General features: G+C 47.1%; 1 protein-coding gene and 1 pseudogene across 6 annotated transcripts in view; one reads left to right on the forward strand and one right to left on the reverse strand.

Annotated features, from left to right (window-relative positions):
* Pgant5 (polypeptide N-acetylgalactosaminyltransferase 5) overlaps positions 1 to 22,715 on the reverse strand; it is a 606,191-nt gene that overhangs the window by 481,404 nt on the left and 102,072 nt on the right. The window lies entirely within an intron of this gene.
* LOC143040806 (uncharacterized) lies at positions 5,609 to 8,259 on the forward strand (annotated as a pseudogene).

A 22,715-nucleotide genomic window follows, 5' to 3' on the forward strand; every position in this document is an offset into this window, starting at 1 on the left:
TGATGGTGATGATGATGGTAATGATGGTGTTAATGGTGGTGATGGTGATTATGGTCATGATGACGATGGTAATGATGATTATGATGATGATCATAATAGTGATGGTGATAAAGATGGTGATAATGATGGTGATGATGATGGGTAATGATGGTGTTAATGGTATTGATGCTGATAATGATGGTGAAAATGGTGGTGATAATGGTGTGGGAACGACGCGCGTTGTGCTACCCCTTGCTGCCGAAGGCCAATAAAGGCGATTCCGGGACGGGCACAGCCGGAGGCTTGTAAATTAAAACAAAACAAAACAAATAAACAATTAAACGAATAAATGAAAAATAAATAAAATATTAAATAAAAACACAAGAAAAATAAAAAAGAACAAACCAAATAATACACAAAATAAAAAATATAACAAATAAATAAAAAAAACGAAAAAAAAAATTACATGGATGAAAATTTTATGTCCAATGCTCGTATACACACACTCAAAATATGGCGCCCTTCAGACATTTTATCACAACAATAACCACGTTTTCATGGCCTGAACCAATTTCCTCAGGATCGAGACCCATATGAAGACGGGGATCAGTCCTTTAGATGAATAAAATCGCCGGGTCACAGTCACGACGTAAGGTGTACAATGCTCCACATACTCGAAGGTCTAATTTGCTACAAAAATGTACATGATTTTGAACCTAAGATGCGTCGCTTCATTCTCTCCACGAATGTCAGTTCTCTATAGTGGAAGGTTCTCGAATGCGTTCACAAACCCCGACATCCCAATATTCGAAATAAGATTCCGAAATCTAGAAAGCTCCTGACACATGAAACGTTAATATTCTGGTGCATTTCCGTACAGGCAGTTTAGTTTCCGAATACCGGAGGCTTCCGAATATCAGAGGCTTCCGAATACCAGAGGCTTCCGAATATCAGAGAGTCTCCATACAGAAAACCATTTATAGAACGAACAACCATACCAGAACCAATATAAATCAGAACTACGCGAACTTATCCCCAGTTGAAAAAACAAATTAAACAAATTAATTGATCAATTCATTGAAGATAAAAGAAAAAAGAAAATCTTACTAGTAGGAGGCCGAAATGTACCTAGGCCGCGGCGGAACCGCTAAGTATGGAACGCCTTACACGTTCGCTGCCGCCCACTCTTCATCTCAGGCAAGCGTCAGGCAAGTCACCGACAAGCATAAACTCGCTTCAGTCGGACTGAAGCAAGTAGCTTCCCTTTGATGGAATCAAACTGCAATGTTTCTATTCCTCGAAGGAGGAGTGCCCTCGGAGGAGGAGGAGGAGGAGGAGGAGGAAGAGGAGAAAGAGGAGGAGCAGGAGGAGGAAGAGGAGAAAGAGGAGGAGCAGGAGGAGGGCGAGGACGAAGACGATAAGGAGTAGGAGGGGGAGGAGGAGAGGATGGAGGATAAGGATAAGAATGATGGGAGGAGGTGAGAGTGAGATAGAGGAAGAACAATGAGGAGTAGGAGGAGGGGGAGGAGGAGGGGGAGGAGGAGGGGATGGAGGATAAGGATGAGAATGATGGGAGGAGGAGGAGGGGGAGGTAGAGGAAGAGAAGGGGGAGGTAGAGGAAGAGGAGGGGGAGGTAGAGGAAGAGGATGTGGAGGAGGAGGGGAGCAGGAGGAGGGGAGGAGGGGAAGAGGAGAGGGAGGAGGACGAGGGGGGCGATGAGGAGGGAGAGGAAGGGAGGGAGGAGGAGCATAGTAACAAAGATAAGCGATGAAATGCGAGTGGCTAAGACGACAAAGAGAGAGAGAGAGAGAGAGAGAGAGAGAGAGAGAGAGAGAGAGAGAGAGAGAGAGAGGCAGAAAAGTAAACTTGAAAGAAAATCTTGTGGATAACGAGGAGAGAAATAATGGAGAGAAAAATGACGATTAATAAAGAAAAGAAAGTGAAGACGGAGGGAAGGAAATGATATCAAGAAAAATGAAGAATAGGAGGAAGGGAGGGAGGGTGGGGCAGTAGGTGGAAGAGAAATAGAGAAAATGGGGGGAGGGAGAGGGACATGGGGAAGGGGAGGAGGAAGAGGAAAGGGAGGAAGGGGAAGGGGAGGAGGAAGAGGAAAGGGAGGAAGGGGAAGGGGAGGAGGAAGGGGAGGGGGAAGGGGAAGGGGAGGAGGAAGGGGAAGGGGAGGAGGAAGGGGAGGAGGAAGGGGAAGGGGAGGAGGAAGTGGACGAGGAAGGGGAAGGGGAAGGGGAGGAGGAAAGGGGAGCGGAGGAGGAACAGGAGGAGGAAGGGGAAGGGGAGGAGGAAGGGGAGGAGGAAGGGGAGGGGGAAGGGGAAGGGGAGGAAGGGGAAGGGGAGGAGGAAGGGGAAGGGGAGGAGGAAGTGGACGAGGAAGGGGAAGGGGAAGGGGAGGAGAAAGGGGAAGGGGGGGAGGAGAAAGGGGAAGGGGTAGAGGGGGAAGGGGTAGAGGAGAAAGGGGAAGGGGAAGGGGAAGGGGAGGGGGAAGGAGAAGGGGAGGGGGAAGGGGAGGGGGAAGGGGAAGGGGAGAAGGAAGGGGAAGGTTGAAATACTGGCGGAGGGGTTATGGAAGGGTTAGAGAAAGACAGGAAGACTGACAAAGGGGGAGGAAGGAACACTAAAATGGAAGATGAAAAAACAAAAACAAAAAATGTGAAGGGGAAGGGAGGGGAAGGAAACTGAAAGAGAAGGGAAGCGAAGAGAAGGGAAGAGGAAGATAGGGGAGGGAGGGGAAGAGACGGGGAAGAGAGGGGAAGGGAGGGGAAGGAAACTGAAAGAGGAAGAGGGATGCGAAGGGAAGGGAAGGGAAGAGGAAGAGAGGGGAGGGAGGGGAAGAAGGAAGAAGGGAAGGGGAAGGGAGGGGAAGAAGGAAGAAGGGAAGGGGAAGGAAGGAAGAAGGGAAGGGGAAGGAAGGAAGAAGGGAAGGGGAAGGAAGGAAGAAGGGAAGGGGAAGGAAGGAAGAAGGGAAGGGGAAGGAAGGAAGAAGGGAAGGGGAAGGAAGAAGGGAAGGGGAAGGAAGAAGGGAAGGGGAAGGAAGGAAGAAGGGAAGGGGAAGGAAGGAAGAAGGGAAGGGGAAGGAAGGAAGAAGTGAGAGAGAAGGGGAAGAAGGGAAGGGGAAGAAGGGAAGGGGAAGAAGGAAGAAGGGAAGGGGAAGAAGGAAGAAGGGAAGGGGAAGGAAGAAGGGAGGGGGAAAAGGGAGAAGTGAGAGAGAAGGGGAAGAAGGGAAGGGGAAGAAGGAAGAAGGGAAGGGGAAGAAGGAAGAAGGGAAGGGGAAGGAAGGAAGAAGTGAAAGAAGGAAGAAAGGGAGAAGGAAGAAGGGAAAGGGAAGAAGGAAGAAGAGGGAAGAAAGAAGGGAGGGGTACTAAGAAAGGGGGAAAAGGGAAGAGGAAAGAAGAAATAGGAAGAAGGGAAGAGGAAGAATGAAGACGGAATTGGGAAGATGAAAAAGAAAGAAGAGAGAAAGAAGACAGGAAGGAAAAGAAGAAGGACGGAAGAACAGAAGGAAGGATGGAAGGAAGAAAGGAAGGAGGGAAGGAAGAAGGAGTAAAGAAAGAGGGAGGGAAGAAGAAAGGGAGGGAAGAAGGAAGAGGAGAAAGGAATGAAGAAGGGAATGAAGAAGGGAATGAAAGAAGAGAATGAAGGAAAGGAGGAGGAAAGAAGGATGAAAAGAAGGAAGGAAAGAAGAAAGAAAAAATAAAGGAAGGAAGGAGGAAGAAAAGAATAAAGAGGAAACAAAGGGAGAGGAAATAAAGGAAGAAAGGAGGGAATGAAGGAAGAAAGGAAGGATGGAAGAAAGGAGGGAGGGAAGGAAGGAAGGAAAATTCTGAAGGAAGGAAGGAAGGAAGGAAGGAATGATGGAAGGAAGAAAGGAGGGAGGGAGGGAGGGAAGGAAGGAAGAAAGGAGGGAAGGAAGGAAGTAAGGAAGGAAGGGAGGAAGGAAAGAATTCTGAAGGAAGGAAGGAAGGAAGGAAGGAATGATGGAAGGAAGAAAGGAGGGAGGGAGGGAGGGAGGGAGGGAAGGAAGGAAGAAAGGAAGGAGTGAGGAGAGAGCGAGAACGACCGAGAGTGAAGATAAACATATTTGAGAAGGAACAAGATTACAAGAAATTGTGAAGGAGAGAGAGAGAAAACGAAGAGAGGAGGAAAAGGTCGAAGAGAAAATGGAATGAAGGGAGAGGAGAGATTAGAAAGGAGAGATAAAGAGAAGAGGAGAGGGGAAGGAGAGGGAAAGAAGGAGAGGGGAAGAAGGAGAGAAGGTGAGAGGAAGGAGAGGGGAAGAAGGAGAGAAGGTGAGAGGAAGGAGAGGGAAAGAAGGAGAGGAGAAGAAGGTGAGAGGAAGGAGAGGGGAAGGAGAGGGGAAAGAAGGAGAGAGGAAGGAGGAGAGGGGAAGAAGGAGAGAGGAAGGAGGAGAGGGGAAGAAGGAAAGAAGGAGGGGAGAGGAGAAAGTGGATGGATGAGGAGGGGGAAAGGAGGAGGATGGAAGAGGAGAGGAATGGAAGAGGAGGATGGAAGAGGAGGATGAAAGAGGAGGATGGAAGAGGAGGGGGAATGCAGGAGGAGGGGAATGGAGGATGAACAAGTGAATGGAGGAGGAGGAAGAGGAGGAGGGGAATGGAGGAGGAAGAGGGGAAAGGAGGAGGACGGAAGATGAGAGGGGAATGGAGGAGGAAGAGGGGAAAGGAGGAGGACGGAAGATGAGAGGGGAATGGAGGAGGAGGGGAATGGAGGAGAAGGAGGAGGGGAATGGAGGAGAAGGAGGAGGGGAATGGAGGAGAAGGAGGAGGGGAATGGAGGAGGAAGAGGGGAATGGAGGAGGAAGAGGTGAAAGGAGGAGGACTGAAGATGAGGGGGGAATGGAGAATGAGGAAGAGGGGGGGAATGGAGGAGGAAGAGGGGAAAGGAGGATGGAGGAGGAGGGGAATGGAGGAGGAAGAGGCGAAAGGAGGAGGATGGAAGAGGAGGAGGAGGGAGAATGGAGGAGGAGGAGGGGAGGAGGGAGAATGGAGGAGGAAGAGGAGGAGGGGAATGGAGGAGGAAGAGTGGAAAGGAGGACGGAAGATGAGGGGGGAATAGAGTAGGAGGAGGAGGGGAATGGAGGAGGAAGAGGGGAAAGGAGGAGGATGGAGGCGGAGGAGGAGGAGGGGAATGGAGGAGGAGGAGGGGAATGGAGGAGGAGGAGGAGGGGAATGGAGGAGGAAGAGGTGAAAGGAGGAGGATGGAAGAGGAGGTGGGAATGGAAGAGGTGGGAATGGAGGAGGAGGAGGATGGAAGAGAAGGTGGGAATGGAGGAGGAGGAGGAAAAGGGGAAAGGAGGATGAAAGAGGGAAAAGGAGAACAGAGGGACAGACAAGGGAACGAAGAAAAATGAAAAGGAAGAGAGAAGGCGGAATGTCTGCCAACAGAAAAGAGGGAAGGATAAAAGAGAAATAGAGAGAAAAAGAGAAGAGAGAAGTTGAAAAGAGAGGAGAGGGAAGCAGAGGAGAATGGGTAGAAGGAAAGGAGAGATGATGTAGAGGTATGGAAGAAAAAAAAAGAAAAAAAAAGAGAAAAAGAGAAAGAGAGAGAAAAAGATAAAAGAGAGAGAAAAAGATAAAAAAGAGAGAAATGAGAGTGTGAGATGGGTGAAGCAGAAGATATGACGGCCGAGAGAGCACGTAAGGACAGAGTACGAAAGAGGAAAGTTGAGAAAAAGAGAAATTATGGAGGAAGAAAAAGAGGAAGGAGCAAGAGAGAATGAGAAAGGATGGCGAAGAAAATTGAGACAATAAAGGAGAGGGAAGAAGAGAAGAGAAGAGAAGAGAGGGCAAAAGATGTGAAAAGATAAGAGAGAAGGAAGAGACGTGGGGAAATGAAAGACGGGAAGAAGAAGAAAAGAAGAAGAAGAAGAGGAGGGTGAAACAAGAAAGAAAAAGAAAAAGACGTCAAAGGTAAAAGAGAGAGCAAGGCTGGAAAGAGGAAAAGAGAGAGAGAGAGAGAGAGAGATATGGAGGGAGAGAGAGATGGAGGGAGACAGAGAAGGAGAGAGACAGAGAAGGAGAGAGATGGAGAGAGTGAGAGAGATGGAGGAAGAGAGAGAGAGAGGGAGAGATGGAGGGAGAGGGAGAGATGGAGGGAGAGGGAGAGATGGAGGGAGAGGGAGAGATGGAGGGAGAGGGAGAGATGGAGGAAGGGAGAGAGAGGTAGGGAGAGAGAGAGAGAGATATGGAGGGAGAGAGAGAGAGAGAGAGAGAGAGAGAGAGAGAGAGAGAGAGAGAAACCCAAGTCGCCAATAACACAAAATAAGAAATTAAAAAACGAGAAACAATAAAGAGAATGGCAAGAAAAAGAGGAGAGAAAATCAAATAAATGGGAGGAGAGAGAGAAAAATAGGAAGAATGAAACAAGCTAGAAGAGCGAAGAGAATAAAAGAAGAGAGAGGAGGAGAAAGGAGGAGGAGGGAGGAGGAGGAAGGAGGAGGAAGGAGGAGAAAGGAGGAGGAGAAAGGAGGAGGAGGAGGAGAAAGGAGGAGGAGGAGAAAGGAGGAGGAGGAGAAAGGAGGAGGAGGAGAAAGGAGGAGGAGGAGAAAGGAGGAGGAGGAGAAAGGAGGAGGAGAAGAAAGGAGGAGGAGGAGAAAGGAGGAGGAGAAGAAAGGAGGAGGAGGAGAAAGGAGGAGGAGAAGAAAGGAGGAGGAGGAGAAGAAAGGAGGAGGAGGAGGAGGAGAAAGGAGGAGGAGGAGGAGAAAGGAGGAGGAGGAGGAGAAAGGAGGAGGGGGAGGAGGAGGAGGAGGAGGAGGAGGAGGAGGAGGAGAAGGAGAAAGGAGGAGGAGGAGGAAGGAAAGGTAGCTGGGCTCAAGGGGGGAGGGAGGATAAAGGAGAGAAGGGGAACGAGGAAAAAAAAGGACAACAAAAGAGCTGAAAAGAGAGAAAAAAAGAGCAAAGTGAAGAGGGTAAGGAGGGTGGGAAAGAAGGGGGACGGGCGGCGAGGTACAGGGGGAGGAAATGGGGGGATAGAGGGGGAGAGGAGGGGAGAAAATGGTGGAGAAGGGGGAATGGGGGAGGAGGAGGAGGATGGAGAAGAGGGAAGGAAGGGGAAGGGAGGAAGAGGTGAGTGCGGGTGGGTGAGGAGATTGGGAGAGTAGGAAGAGATGGAGATAGAGCTACGGTGGGAGCAGAAGAGGAGGAGGAAGAGGAGGAGGAGGAAGAAGAAGAAGAAGAGGAGAAAGAGACGGAGGAAAAAGATGAGGAAGAGGAGGGAGGAGGAGGAAGAGGAGGAGGAGGAGGAGGAGGAAGAGGAGGAGGATGAGGAGGAGGAAGAGGAGGAGGAAGAGGAGGAGGATGAGGAGGAGAAAGAGGAGAAAGAAGGAGGAAGAGGAGGAGGAGGAGGAGGAGAAAGAGGAGGAGAAAGAGGAGTAAGAGGAAGAGGAGTAAGAGGAGGAGTAAGAGGAGGAGGACGAGTAAGAGGAGGGGGAAGAGGAGGAGGAGAAGAAGAGTAGGAAGAGGAGGAGGAGGAGGAGGAAGAGGAGGAAGAGAAAGAGGAGGAAGGAGTAAGAGGAGGAGGAGTTACAACGGAAGGATGAAGGCCGGTGATTAAGTGAAGGCCAGCATGACGATGGTAGGGTACGTTGTGGGAGAGAGAAGGAGGGAGTGGGAGAGAGGAAGTGAAAGGAGAAGAGGAAGACAGGAAGAGGATAGGGAGGACAAGGGGAGGAGGTGGGATAGGATGAGGCACGACGGAGGATTTCAGGAAGAGGAGGGAGAATAGGAAAAATATTAGGAAGAGGAACAGGAGGAGGAGGAGGAGGCAGAGACGGGGAAGGAGGAGGAGGAGGCGGAGACGGGGAAGGAGGAGGACGAGGAGGAGGAGGAATAGGAGTAGGCGGAGGAGGAGGGCTAGGAAGAGAAAGATGGAAGAAGACGAGGAGGAGGAGGAGAAGGAAGAGGAGGGGAGAAGGGGAAGGTGGAGAAGTAGGAAGAATAGGAAGAGGAGAGGGAGGATAAAGAGGAGGAAGAGAAGTAGGAAGAGGGGGAGGAGGAGTAAGAGGGGGAGGAGGAGGAGGAGGAGGAGGAAGAGGAGGAGGAGGAAGAGGAGGAGGAGGAGGGAGAGGAGGAGGGAGAGGGGGAGGAGGAGGGGGAGGAAGAGGAGAAAGATGAAGAGGAGGAGGAGGAAGAGGAGGAAGAAGGGGAGGAGGAAGAGAAGTAGCAAGAGGAGAAGAAGGAGGAGGATGAGAAGTAAGAGGAAGAGGAGGAGGAAGAGGAGGTGCAGGAAAATGAGGAGGAAGAGGAGAAGTAGGAAGAGGAGGAGGAGAAGTAGGAGAAGTAGGAGGAGGAGGAGGGAGGAGGAGGAGGAGGAGGAGGAGGAGGAGGAGGAGGAGTAGGAGGAGACGGGAGTCGTGAACAAGGAGGGCAGGAACCGTGATTTAAGACGAGTGTCCCGGACTAACCTGTTCCAGAACCGGATGGACGAGGACCGGGGGCCGGGTAACAGAGACGGACGTTCGGACACCGGGGGTCGGGTATTGCAGACCTCGGGTCAAGCAGGAGGTTCTTACCTGTAAATAAAAGAGAGAGACACACTTTTAGAACCACTGATCCAGTTGGCTGGACGGCCACTCAGCCCCCCCAGGCGAAGGCAGCAGCTGTTTTGCACGCACGTATACACAACAAGCAAGCAAACAAACTTACTTGCACGAAAAAGATCCAAGCTTTGTTCACTGGTAAATGGAGTTATACAACACACACACAATACACACATACATACACACACACACATACACACACAAACACACACACACACAAACAAGGCTTCCTGGTGTAGTGGTTAGTACAGTATATCGGCCTATCACGCTGAAGGTCCACTTTTGCGCGTCAAAGCTTAACGAAGACTGCAAATCGTTCCTGTCCCTATTGAGCAAACGGATGGGTGTGTGGTGTGTGTCAGGTAAAAATATGACCCATCCATCGAACAATACGATCTATGAAGCTCTCACCCGGGACGGTAATACCTGTCGATCACGAGTCCAGCACGTGATCCGGAACACTTTTGCTGCGTTTTTGTGTTTTCAGTACTTAAGTCTATCAGCCGCCACGTGATTTTATTCAGATGGCGGTGACTGTTCCCCTTTCCAGTCCCTCCTGGAAGTTCCTATTAAGACCCTTTGAGCTGTTTCCCCCGCCCAGGTCACCCCTGGGTCCTTGACCTTACACTGATGGTATCAAATGACGTCAGCCTGGTCACGTGACACCTAGCCACGTGACCTAAGATTACGTGTCTCCGACCCCTGTGACGCCGAGACCTGTTTTCCAGGGCTTTTGCGGGATTTGACTCCTGGTGTCAAGTTCCATTGCTGCCAACGTCCCAATAACAAAGATAATCATAATCATTATATATATATATATATATATATATATATATATATATATATATATATATATAATATATATATATATATATATATATATATATATATATATATATATATAATATATATATATATATATATATAATATATAATATATATATATATATATATATATATATATATATATATATATATGTATGCCAAAAGCCTTTTTCCGCCTTATAAGGAAGGTAGCCAAGTCAGAGGCACGCACCTACTCCCTACCCATCCACCACCCTTTCCCCCCACTCCCATCTTAGCTCCTCATGGATGACGGGTCATACCTGCCTCTCGCCCAGTACCCTGGGCCAGAAGCAATGTAACAAGACACAGCACATCCACATCAAGGCCGCTTCACTTGATTATCGTTATTATAATAAAAAATGTAATTATAATCATAACGATGATAATCTATCCTTTCAGTTTTACTAACTGGATACCCGCGGTCCCACTTGAGCCAGCAACGGTCCTCTGGAAGACAAGGGCTTGTTCTCCCGTGTGGGACATTTTGTGTGTCACCGACTAACTGGAGGAAGAGGAGGAGGGAGTAGAGGAGGAGGGGGGAGAAGGAAGATGAGGAGGGGGAGAAATAAGATGAGGAGGAGGAGGAGGAAGATGAGGAGGAGGAGGAGGAGGAAGATGAGGAGGAGGAAGGGGGAGGGCTACGAGGAGGAGGCGGAAGAAGTAGAGGAGGAAGAGGAGGGTGTGGAAGACAAGGAGTAAGAGGAGTCAGAGGAGGAGGAGGAGGAGGAGGAAGAGGAAGATGAGGAGGAGGAAGGGGGAGGGCGACGAGGTGGAGGCGGAAGAAGTAGAGGAGGAAGGGGAGGATGTGGAGGACGAAGAGGAGTAAGAGGAGGAAGAGAAGGAAGAGGAAGAGGAGGAATACGAGGAAGAAGAAGAGGAGGAAGAGGAGGAGGAGGAGGGACAGGAAGGAGGAGTCACCGGTTGTCAGCTTACCTCATATGAAAGACTAGACTAGTCAGAATCAAAAGAGATTAAGAGATTTTGAGCTCGTTACGGGGACCGAGTGCTAACCCTTCGGGGCTTCACCTTCATTGGAAGTAAGTGTGTTGGTAGAGTTAAGATTAAGATGGACAGCGAGGAGTTGGTTCTATCCGACGTCCATCTAAGAGGTACTTATCGTTGATTCCACATGGGATTTACGATATAGCTTCAGGGATGTTTGTACGCAGATTGAAACGATTTGAAACAAGAGACGAAAGTATTAGATACGAGTTGAACGAAAATTTTCGAAATTCCTCGAACCCAATTTATAATGATTTGAGCTGATGTACTTCTTCGAAAAACGTTTTCTATTTTCTTGTATATCCAAAGTAAAGCTCGTTCTTTATTTATTAATTTATTTTCATTTATTTATTTATTTGTTTGTTTAAAGCAAAGATTTCGTGGACAACTCAAGTCACTGTCTATGAACTTGGTTCTGCGGATTATTTTATACTAGCTATCCCTCTCGTGGGAATTCTAAGAACACGACCAGCTGAGTGGCACCATCCGTCTGAGGGCGTGTATACTCAGATGTTGTTCTGGTTGACATTTTCGAACAATGTTTTCGATTAAAACTATTCTTCTGATAACGATTTGTTGTAAGATTTTAATCAGCTTCATAAGATCTATTAATTCATTTCCGTTATTTTTTTTAACAAAACGGGTCATTTGTCTATGCATAGACATATTTCGAAGCACAGTTACGAGGAATTACGTAAGACCTATTCATGTTACTAACTAAACCAATGTAGACCGTATATTTCAACAACCTTTACCATGAGAATATTATATCACACACACGCACACACACACACACGTACACACACACACACACATGTATATATATATATATATATATATATATATATATATACAGTATATATCATCTAGAGACGGGAAATGGGAGGGAGACGTTAAGCTGCCAGCAATTACGAGTATAACTCCTCTCATGGTCTTTTTTTTTTTTTTTTTTTTTTTTTTTTAATACAATCTCACTAATTCAACTTCACCATTGAAACTCGGTAATCGATTAAATTATTAACAAGCCTCTCATGTCATATATATATATATATATATATATATATACATACACCAACGGCTTTTCCACTTTATAAGGGAATTGACCAAAATATCAAAGGCATAAATCCACTCCTACCCATTCCATCCCACCATACTCCACTCGCATTCACCATCCCTCCCTCCCTCTTATCTTGGCTCCTCCTGGATGAAGGGTCATCCCTGCATTTCGCCCACCGCCCTGATATCACTAAAACCTGGAACACACAATTGCCACAGATCGCATCGTTACTTGGGCGGCGTGTGTGTACCAGTTTCACTTCGCGACAAATGTACAAACATCCTACACGCGGTCGCCACCTTCACAGTCTCGGTTCTTTGATGTGCCGAGAAACCCGATGTTCCCGTCCACGCAGGTTATGTCTGTGTGCCTCGTGCGTGGAACAAACACCATTGATTATAGATTCTGGTCAGTGGTTGTTTACATACGGTGAGATGGGGGATCAAACAGGTCTCTGACTTCGCTTGCTAAGAGAAAAAAATCAGATAAAAACAAAGGAGAAAAGAAATGGGGGGAGGGAGAGAAAGTGCAAAGAGCAAGAAAGAGCGAGAGAGAGGAGAAAAAGAGAAAAGATCTAAAAAAAGAGAAAGGGTGAGCAGAAGGGAAAGGGAAACGGAATGAGGGAGAGGGTAAAGGTGAAAGAGAAGGTGAGGGAGAGAGTGAGTAGGAGTAAGACAGGAAGGATTACGCACGTTCACAAGTAAACGTGTCCCTTATCAAAGTCCATGACCATTTGTGTACACATGCACCTAGAAATGCACAGCCATGTCTGTCTACAAAACACTGACAAGGGCCCATGCGGAGCCACGCACGCATACGCGCACGCACATAAACTAAGCTCCATATCCTACCCCATGACTAATGAAAAATGTCTGGAGACGAAAGAGTTCTTATCTGCGACCCTCAACCAAGAAGCTCTTTATCAATTTGGTTCTGGCTAACGTCAGAGTCTACCTAACACTTTCACACTTTCGTTACCATGACCACGATCAAGCACTTTAAGTATTCTATTCTGGTTAACACCATGTGATTTTGTTCAGCTGTGGGCAGTTTGTTGAGGGGCTTATGTGTATACACATGTACCCCACAAGCATTCTAGCATCGGTGCAAATTGTATGCACTTGGAGTTGGAGTGTATAGGACCTGATGCTGGTATTGACAGGCGAGAAAGGGTCACCGCAATTAGGTCGCGTCTGGTCGTGGCGTCGGGTCAGTTCCATGTATATATACTACCAGTTACTCAGTTCTTCACTGCACTCAACTTGTTACACGTCACTAGGCCTTCGCGGTCGATCTCCCCCTACTTTGGGGACCACGCCACATCTGCCTCCGACACACGTAACTTCACTAGAATAAAGTATACAAATGAAACTGCGCATCACTCTCTCCCTACGTCACCTAGCACAAGTAACATACACATTCTTATGTTACATACATATCTATCAATCACATATTACACACACATTATATATATATATATATATATATTATATATTATATATATATATATATATATACATATATGTATATACACACACATCAACTGTACACAAAATTGGGCACGAGGCGGCGACACACACAAACACACACACACACACACTAACACACACACACACACACACACACACACACACACACAGACAGAGAGAGAGTCCTGCGAGCCTTGGACACGAGGTTAAGCGTGCAGGAAAAAATGCAGAAATCTTATTTCTCCAGCGCTTCTATCCTCGATGATAACATCACACCGAAGAGACAGGCGCCATAGGACTGATAAAGGAGGGATCGAAAACGCCCAGGAGAACGGAGAGTCGATCGATTCAAAATTTATCTTCAATATTCTTCGAATATTCAATCATAAAATAATACCGAGTGTCTCTGGTCCGTAGGGGTGCCACTAAAGCGGCCACCCTAATACTTTAATTGCATGGGAAAATGGTGTATTTGCAAGATACGTACACTTAATGCACGTCTTTCTACCAAGGTGAATACACAAAAGTAACAAACTGTCAAGGTTGGCATGTACACGTGCATCAAAGTGTGCACATGTACTAAGGTGTGCTTGTACGTTAAGATGTGCACATTTAGGTGTAATTTTGTGTGAAAGCGTGTACATTAAATAAGGTGTGCACATGTAATAACGTGCATGTGTACTAATGTGTACTTTAGCACTAAGGTGTACTAAGGTGTACTTTTGTACAAGGTACTAAGATGTGTGCACGTACTAAGGTGTATATTTGTACTAAGATGTGTACACGTATTAAGGTGTATACTTGTTCTAAGATGTGTACACGTACTAAGGTGTACTTTTGTACTAAGGTACGTACATGTACTAGGTTGTACTGCTCTAAGATGTGCACATGCACTAGGGTGCAAATTGTACTTCTACATTAAGATGTGTACATGTACTACAGCCTAGATTTGCACAAAGGTATACACTTGTGCTAACGTGCAAGTGGCCTAGATTACAGACAATAACAACTCCCATCTACCACTAAACCACCACACCATCCGAGACAAATCACACCTCAGTGGTCAAACAATGGACACGCAGACAACATGAATGGCTATTAGTATAAAATATTCAGGTCTGCATGCATTCCTGAGAACAAAGCGGAACTTGGTTGCATGTAGGCACGTTGGTGCACAGTGCTCCCACGTCCACGTGTTCTGTGCCAGACCGACCTTCGAACAAACACATGGAAACGTGCTGCTATTACTGAAAAGACTGCAACATCCCACATTAAAAAAACGACACTGTAACCTACATATACATATTGCAACAACTAACAGCCGACACAAGATGAGAAAATACAACAACTGTGACGACCGACAGCTGACACGAAACAGGAAATACAAAAACTGCAATATCACAGAAAAGTTGCCACGAGACAACCAAAGAAAACATACAAAAGGTTTTTCAGACAGTCATCGTACGGTGGCCACTGATTCGGCAAGGCTGAAGACCCAACTGCTGAAGACCCCAAAAGCTGAAGACCCAAGGCCCAGGGATTAATAATATTGGAGGAGCGAAGGGGAAGAATTGATATGATCTTACTGTACAAATGTACCGAAGAAAGAAATCAAAGTTGTGGACATTTATGTAGCATGTTCTTGGGGGAAACACTGGGCACAAATACAGAGCAGGCAGAACAAAAGAAAACAAAATAAAATAAATTAGCTTCTCAACTAAAACTACAGACAATATAGAATGCCAGAAGCAGTGGCGTGTATACCACAAGGCATGACCAAATACTGTCATTAGAAAAAAAAATAGAGGTCAGAGCAATTGCGTGAAAACATCCACAGACACGTACAAACGAACGCACACACACACACACACGCACACACACACACTTTCTCATGCTTCATAATTCCATTTTTAACACAAAACTTTATTCAAAAAACTTTGCTCAAAGCTTTCCATTTCCTTGAGCAATAGCTCCTCTCCCCCAACCCGACCCCATTCCAATCTTCCTCCTCCTCCTCATCTTCTTCTTCCTTGACCTAATCACGACTTCCTCTCCTCCTCCTCCTCCTCCTCCACCTTCTACTTTTCATATTCTTCCTCCTCTCCTTCTCCCATCCAGTCTTTCCAGTTTCGTCCTCCCTTCTTGTCTTCTTCACCTCACCTCCCCTCGCCTCTTCTCTCTCTCTCTCTCTTTCTCCGTCAATTATGAAACCCATTACCATTAATATTCCTCCTTTGTTCCACTTCCCCCCTCCTTCCCTATCACGCAGCAAAACTCTATCCATCAACCGTCTGACTGTCTATTTACCTTTCAGGTGTTTGCCAACCATCTGTTTGCAAATCTGCAGCTCCCCTCCTCCTCTTCCTCCCCTCCGCATCCTCCTCTCCTCCCCCTCCTTCTCACCTCCTCCTCTTCCTCCTCCTCACCTCCGCATCCACTACCTCCTCCTCCCCTCCGCATCCTCCACCTCATCATGACACAGCGTATCCTCTCCACTTCTTAAACCTCCAGCGCTTAACCACCTCCACCTCCTCCCCCATTCCCTCCATCTTCCCATTCTCTCCAAGGGATGTGGTGGTCCGGTGTATAGCGTACCGAGCCCGCGTTCTAACCTTAATCGGATTAAATCCTTTCTAGCAGATTAAACTTCTCTTTAAACCTCTTCACCTCTTCGGTGGGATATTGTCCATCATGGCTAGAAACGTTGGTTGTAGAAGAAAAAAAAAATTATATATATATACATATATATATATATATATATATATAATAATAATAATAATAATAATAATAATAATAATAATAATAATAATAATGAAATAAAAAATCCTATGAGGTGGGTGTGTCCTGTCGCGGACATTTCTCCACCCCTTCTATCCTTCTTGTTGGACTTCAACGTGTCGCTCGCGAATCGCCTACAGAACCCTCCCCCGTGTCGGCTGGCAGGCGTCCCGGGGGGAGAAGGACACTGCCAAAGAGTTTCTGTAAAACCACGTGGGAACCGAAACAAAGCCCGACAAATAACGACAACATATGGCCGTGCACGCATCCCATGAGCTGCCATGACAATGCTGCTGGTGAGGAGGGGAGGGAGGAGGGGTGGAGGAGGAGGGGTGGGGGAGGGAGGGAGAGGAAGGGAGGGAGAGGAAGGGAGGGAGGGAGAGGAAGGGAGGTAGGAGAGGAGAGAGGAGGGGTGGGGGAGAGAAGAGAGGAAGGGAGGGAGGGGAGGAAGGGAGGGAGGGGAGGAAGGGAGGTAGGAGAGGAGGGAGGGGAGGAAGGGAGGTAGGAGAGGAGGGAGGAGAGGAGAGAGGAGGGGTGGGGAGAGAGGAGGGGTGGGGAGAGAGGAGGGGTGGGGAGAGAAGAGAGGAAGGGAGGGAGGGGAGGGGAGGGAGGGGAGGGAGGAGAGGAGGGAGAGAGAGCAGGGGAGGGAGAGAGAGCAGGGGAGGGAGAGAGAGGAGGGGAGGGAGAGAGAGGAGGGGAGGGAGGAGAGGAGGGAGGAGAGGATGGGAGGGAGGAGAGGATGGGAGGGAGGAGAGGATGGGAGGGAGGAGAAGAGGGGAGGAGGGAAGGGGAGGGAGGAGGGGAGGGGAGGGAGGAGGGGAGGGGAGGAGGGGAGGGGAGGGAGGAGGGGAGGGGAGGGGAGGGGAGGGAGGAGGGGAGGGGAGGGGAGGGAGGAGAGGAGGGGAAGGAAGAAGGGGGAGAGGGAGGGGAGGGGAGGGGAGGGAGGAGGATGGAGAGGAGGTGGAGAGGGAGGAGGATGGAGGGGAGGAGGGGAAGGAGGAAGGAAGGGAAGGAAGGAGGGGAGGGGAGGATAGAGGGGAGGAGGAGAGGGGAGGGAGGATAGAGGGGAGGAGGAGAGGGAGGAGGATAGAGGGGAGGAGGAGAGGGACGAGGATAGAGGGGAGGAAAAGAGGGAGGAGGATGGAGGGGAGGAGAAGAGGGAGGAGGATGGAGGGGGGAGGAGAAGAGGGAGGAGGATGGAGGGGGGAGGAGGAGAGGGAGGAGGCTGGAGGGGAGGGAGGAGGGGAGAGGAGGGAGGAAGTTGGTGAGGAGTGGAGGGAGGAGATTGGAGGGAAGGAGGAGAGGAGGGGAGGGAGGAGGGGAGGAGAGGAGGGGAGGGAGAAGGGGAGAGATGAGGGAGGGGGGATTTCTTTACTTATATGGACCGTCAAGATATACAGTAGATGGAAGACTGGAAGAGAGCGGGGAAGGAGAGAGGGAAAGAGAGAGGCGTCAGGAAGAAGAGAAGAGAGGTGGATTTGTAAAGATGAACAATCCAATGGTGAGAAAGAGATAGAGAGAATGACAGAGAGAGAGAGAGAGAGAGAGAGAGAGAGAGAGAGAGAGAGAGAGAGAGAGAGAGAGAGAGGAGAGCAAGAGAAAGAGATTAAGAATGAGAAAAAAGAGCGAAAAGAGTAAAGAGTAGAGAAAATAAACAAAGGCTTCCACGCCACATCACACGACCTTTATATTGGTGTCCTGCGAGCCTTTGTCCAGCTCACAACAAAGGATTTCGTTATCGTCCCCCTACAAAGGCATGCGCACTGGGACAACTGACCTTCACCGGTGAACTTCCAAGACTCTGCGTCATGATTCTTTATACAGCACCCTGACCATGCCTCACTGTCCAGCTACTCCGTGTTCGGCGTCAGATGATTTTAATAAAAATAAAAAATAAAATAAACGCTGCACCTTTCCTTCGCCACCGGGGGGAGGGGGGCGTTTTTTTCGACCCCCCAACCTTCTTACACTAAACAATAATACTAACAAGACTTTTATCCCTCTGGGTCCCGATCTTCTATGTAATAAAATCGTCTATCACTACAGGCAATGGCATCTATACGGTGCTGCACTGTCAAAAGTTGTTTCCTTTCATGCTGTGTAGGGTGAGTGTAGGGTGAGTGTCCGTATAGGATGAGTGACCGTTTAGGGTGAGTGACCGGATGAGGTTTGTGGAGTCAATGTCCTAAAACACTTCAGTGAAACCCCTGCAGACCAGAGTCACGTATCATTATTTTATAAAAATAGACTAAATTATCCTCACACATATATACAGACACGCACATTACACATACAGACACACACACATATACACGCACACACACATACATATACATACAGACGCACACATATACACATATAGACACACATATAGACACACATACACACGCTCACACATATATACATAGACACACATATATACACACACATATACACGCACACACACATATATACACACACACATATATACACATATAGACACACACACATATACACATACACATATATACATACAGACACACATATACACACGCGCACACACATATATACACATAAACACACATACACACGCACACACACATATACACACGCACACACATATACACACACACGCACACACACATATATATACACACACACATATACACATATAGACACACATACACACGCACGCACACACATACACACAGACACGCACACGTACACACACGATTTCTACTCCTATTACTCTTCTGTTCTGTTAGTCACTCTGAAACATCTCTTGGACTCCGCCTCTTCAGTACAACAACAGAAGCTCCGCTCATTTCGTTGGAGGCCCTCAGGCCAAAAGGTGGATTCGCCCGAACGCCCCCAGGGGAAGTCTGGGTGAATACACACACGGCCTTCGTGTAAGGTGAGCGTGTGCATGTACCAGAAGGGTGCTCTGTTTTATTCGTTTATACGTGTGGTGTCAGGTCATCCCGCGACAACAGACGTGCGTAGAAACACTAACAAACGCTCAATTTTGCGTCTTCTCCCCGGGGTTTGAACTCGGGGTCCCCGGCGCGCGAGTCGAGCGCCTGGCCACTGAGCCATCCGGGACTCTCGCCACAGTAGTGAAAGTGGATGCTATAAAACATCAGTCACCTTCACTTGATGACCTTTCAAGTCGGTGATGTTCGGAGTGAAAGCGACATCTTCGAGTCCACAGCCTCGTCTCTCCCAGAAGAGGAAGAAGAGGAAGAGGAGGAAGACGAAGAGGAAGAAGAAGAAGAGAAAGACGAAGAGGAGAAAATGAAGAAGAGGAAGATGAAGGAGAAAAGGAAGACGAAGAAGTAGAGGAAGAGAAGTAGGAGGAGAAGAAGAGGAAGACGAAGAAGGAGAAGAGGAAGACGAAGAAGAATGAGAGGAAGAGGAAGACGAAGAGAAGAATAATGAAAAAAAAAGAGAAAACAGAAAAGAAGAAAAAGACCAAGGAAAAATGAGGGAAAAAAAAGTGATAAAGTGCACAAGTGATTGTTTACCAGCGGGGACTAGTGCGTGGGTGCAACAGCGGAATCGAGATGGAGACTTGTCATCTGGTGTCGCCGATCGTCAAGGGAATTCGAATTCTGCGTCACTGCGCTTCTAAATAATTCCATTGCTTGCGCGCTCGCCATGAACTATTACTCCGCCCAGGTGACTGGTTCCAGCCTCCCTCGCCAGAAGAAACTGTAAATCTCCAAGGTTTAAAGTGTACACTTGTACACATACACACGCACGCACTTACGCACACGCGCACAAATTTATTTGTTGCGTACCGGCTAGGTTCGAGTCCTCAGCCCGTCAACGTATCAGTTTCCGAATACGCTTCCATCGAGCTCCTGTTAGTCTCTATCGTGTTTGTAAGGAATTAAAAGGGAAAAGGTTAATTTGGTTGATAAGATGAATATCTGTGTATTGGGGATCACTGTGTGTTGTGATATACATATATATACATACATATATATATATACATATATATATATATATATATATACATATATATGTGCGTGTGTGTGTGTGTGTGAAGTTGAAACGTGGTACGGCCAAAGACTCGAACCCGGGCTAGCACGTGACAAGTGTTAGTGACTTGGCCGGGTTCGAGTCCTTGGCCGTACCACGTTTCAATTCTTGTATGTTGGAATCCTCGAGCCTCTCTCGATGTTGATAGCTTAGAATTAAAGTGTATTGTGGTTGATACATTATATTATATACATATATATATATATATATATATATATATATATATATATATATATATATATATATATATATATATTACATACAAACCTCCGCCAAGGGAATTAATTTCAATCTTTATAATAAACAAAAATATTTGATCTGGATTGTGATCAGGATCACTAATGATATGTAACCATGTATTACTTCTGCAACATTCGACCACTCGAGTATACAAACAATAATAAATAAACACAAAATGAAACAACAACACATTTCCTTCAGTTGCTAACAGACAGACAAACCAACACGACCAAAAACATGACCACCTTGAGGGAGGTAATTAAGTGAGTCCTTCCCTCACGACTGCCAGCTTCCACCGTCTGCAACAAGCAAGACGCCATCTATCCTGATATAGAATTTTCAATTTACCATTTTACTACACTAATGACCCACTTTCTTTCGGAGAAGAATAGGCGAAAGTAAAAAGATCTGTATATTTCGAGCACTATCTGTGATCCTCTTCATTTTACGTCGATACAGATTTAAAAAAAAAATTCTACGAATTTCCTCAATCGTTCCAGTCTACCCCCCGATCGATTTCATTCGCCGAAATGATACCTCTCTTTACAGCTAAATGGTCAAAAATGAATAAAATCAAAATAATATTGGCGTGTTTTGTTACTGGACACTACATACAGAGGCGGATTTCAATTACAAGGTCCTTAGTATCTTTTAATTAACGAAAGCCTCTTAAACTACACTTTATCTTTTCCTCTCAAGGCACCCAAGCATTTTAACGACGTCTTTAAACATCCCACTTTTTCTCCATGTCAATGCTGAAGACTTGGCTTTACGAGGAACGTGCCCTCCGATCTCAGACTTAACCTAACTCTACCAGAGTAAAATGTCTGTCTCTCTCTATCTCTCTCTTCCTATCTCCCTCCCTCTCTCTCTCTCTCTCTCTCTCTCTCTCTCTCTCTCTATCTCTCTCTTCCTATCTCCCTCCCTCTCTCTCTCTCTCTCTCTCTCTCTATCATTTGCAAGAATGGACATTTGTAATCTTCGGAACAGATTAGTTCAAAATCGGTTAAAAATGTAGCCCATCATTAGACAATGGCCTATACCAAAGTTAGGTTACGTTGCTGTAGGTTAGAAGTTAGGAAAGTTAAGTTAGGCAAGGTTCAGTTAGGTAAAGCTTTTAAAGATATACTTAGTAAATGCAAGTTGTTTTTAAGTTAGGACAGGCTAAATTAGTCAAGTCCGGATAAGACAAGGTGACACAGGTCAAGCTGGCGCAGGTCAGGCTGGCACAGGTCAAGTTGGCACAGGTCAGGCTGGCGCAGGTCAGGTTGGCGCAGGTCAGGCTGGTACAGGTCAAACTGACGCATGTCATGGAGGCACAGGACAGGCTGACGCAGATCATGCTGACACAGGTCATTCTGGCACAGGTCAGATTGGTACAGGTCAAGCTGACGCAGGTCATGCTGGCACAGATCATGCTAGCACAGGTCAGCCTGACACAGGTCATTCTGGCACAGGTCAGCCTGACGCAGGTCATGATGGCACAGGTCAGCCTGACGCAGGTCAAGTTTGGTTGTCAGAGGCCAAGATGGCATAAATTATGTTGACCTGGGTTAACCTTTTATAGATTAAGTTGGAAAGAGGTCAAGTTAGGGCGGGTTGCCGTGCGCCCCCGTTGTTTACCTCCTTCAGCAGCGTCATGACGGTTAAGGGGAGGCTCCGCAAAGCCGCCATCAAACCTCCTCTCACTTTACCTCCTTATTTCCGCTCCAAACAAAATCCCTACTTCGGGACCAAGTTTATATATATATATATTTATATATATATATATATATATATATATATATATATATATATATATGAGAGAAATTCGCTAGTAACAGCGACATCAATCCGATAATTTTTATGACAGTCGCATGCAGGATTCGAACCCACTGCTATCGGCCACCCGTAAGATCACCTTCACAGAGCCTTAGTGCCTGTTGGTGTGGTGGGCTAAGGCTCTGTGAAGGTGATTTTACGGTTGGCCGATAGCAGTGGGTTCGAATCCTGCATGCGACTGTCATAAAAATCATCGGATACACACACACACACACACACACACACACATAAATTTCTTCCTCCCTTCCGATCTCCACCCTCCTCTTTCTCTCTCTCTCTCTCTCTCTCTCTCCACTTCTTCCTCTTTAATATTTCGACATTTTTTCATGACCCAAAAACAAACTTTCCTTGCCTGCCCACACTCAATCATTCACTCTCACTCTCTCTTATCCATTCGCTCTCCCTCTCTTATTGACTTGTTCTCTCACTCTCTCACTCGCTCACTCGATCATCCTCTCACCACACCACACTCTCACTATCTCTCTATTCCACCCTCAATCAATCGCCCGTCTATTTTCGTCTATTTCCCCATTTCTGTCTTTTCTCGATACATTAGTTTTCACAACGACGTCGCTAATTAATTCCCTCTGTCATTGGCTGCCACGCTTTGTATTTACAGCGATGAGTACCAAGTAATTCAATCTCCTCCCTACTCTCCCTCGCCTCCTAACTCACTCGTCCCACTCTCCTCCATCCCCTCACCCACCACCACCTCCTCCTCCTCCCACCCCTCCACCTCCTCCAATGCGCTCAATGCCCCCGTTCCCAGGATCATTCCGTATTCTGCTGTTCCTGTCGCGTTCCAACTTAAACAATTCACTTTCTCTTTTGTGTGTTTTTTCCTTTACCTCCCTCCTCCTCCTCCTCCTCCCCCCCACTCTCTCTATCCGTGTAACATTATGCGAACGTTACTTGGACTATGGTGACGAGGGAG

The sequence above is a fragment of the Oratosquilla oratoria genome, chromosome 29 (genome assembly GCF_046742065.1).
Source record: "Oratosquilla oratoria isolate Oo_2021 chromosome 29, ASM4674206v1, whole genome shotgun sequence".
In the NCBI taxonomy this organism is placed as follows: domain Eukaryota; kingdom Metazoa; phylum Arthropoda; class Malacostraca; order Stomatopoda; family Squillidae; genus Oratosquilla; species Oratosquilla oratoria.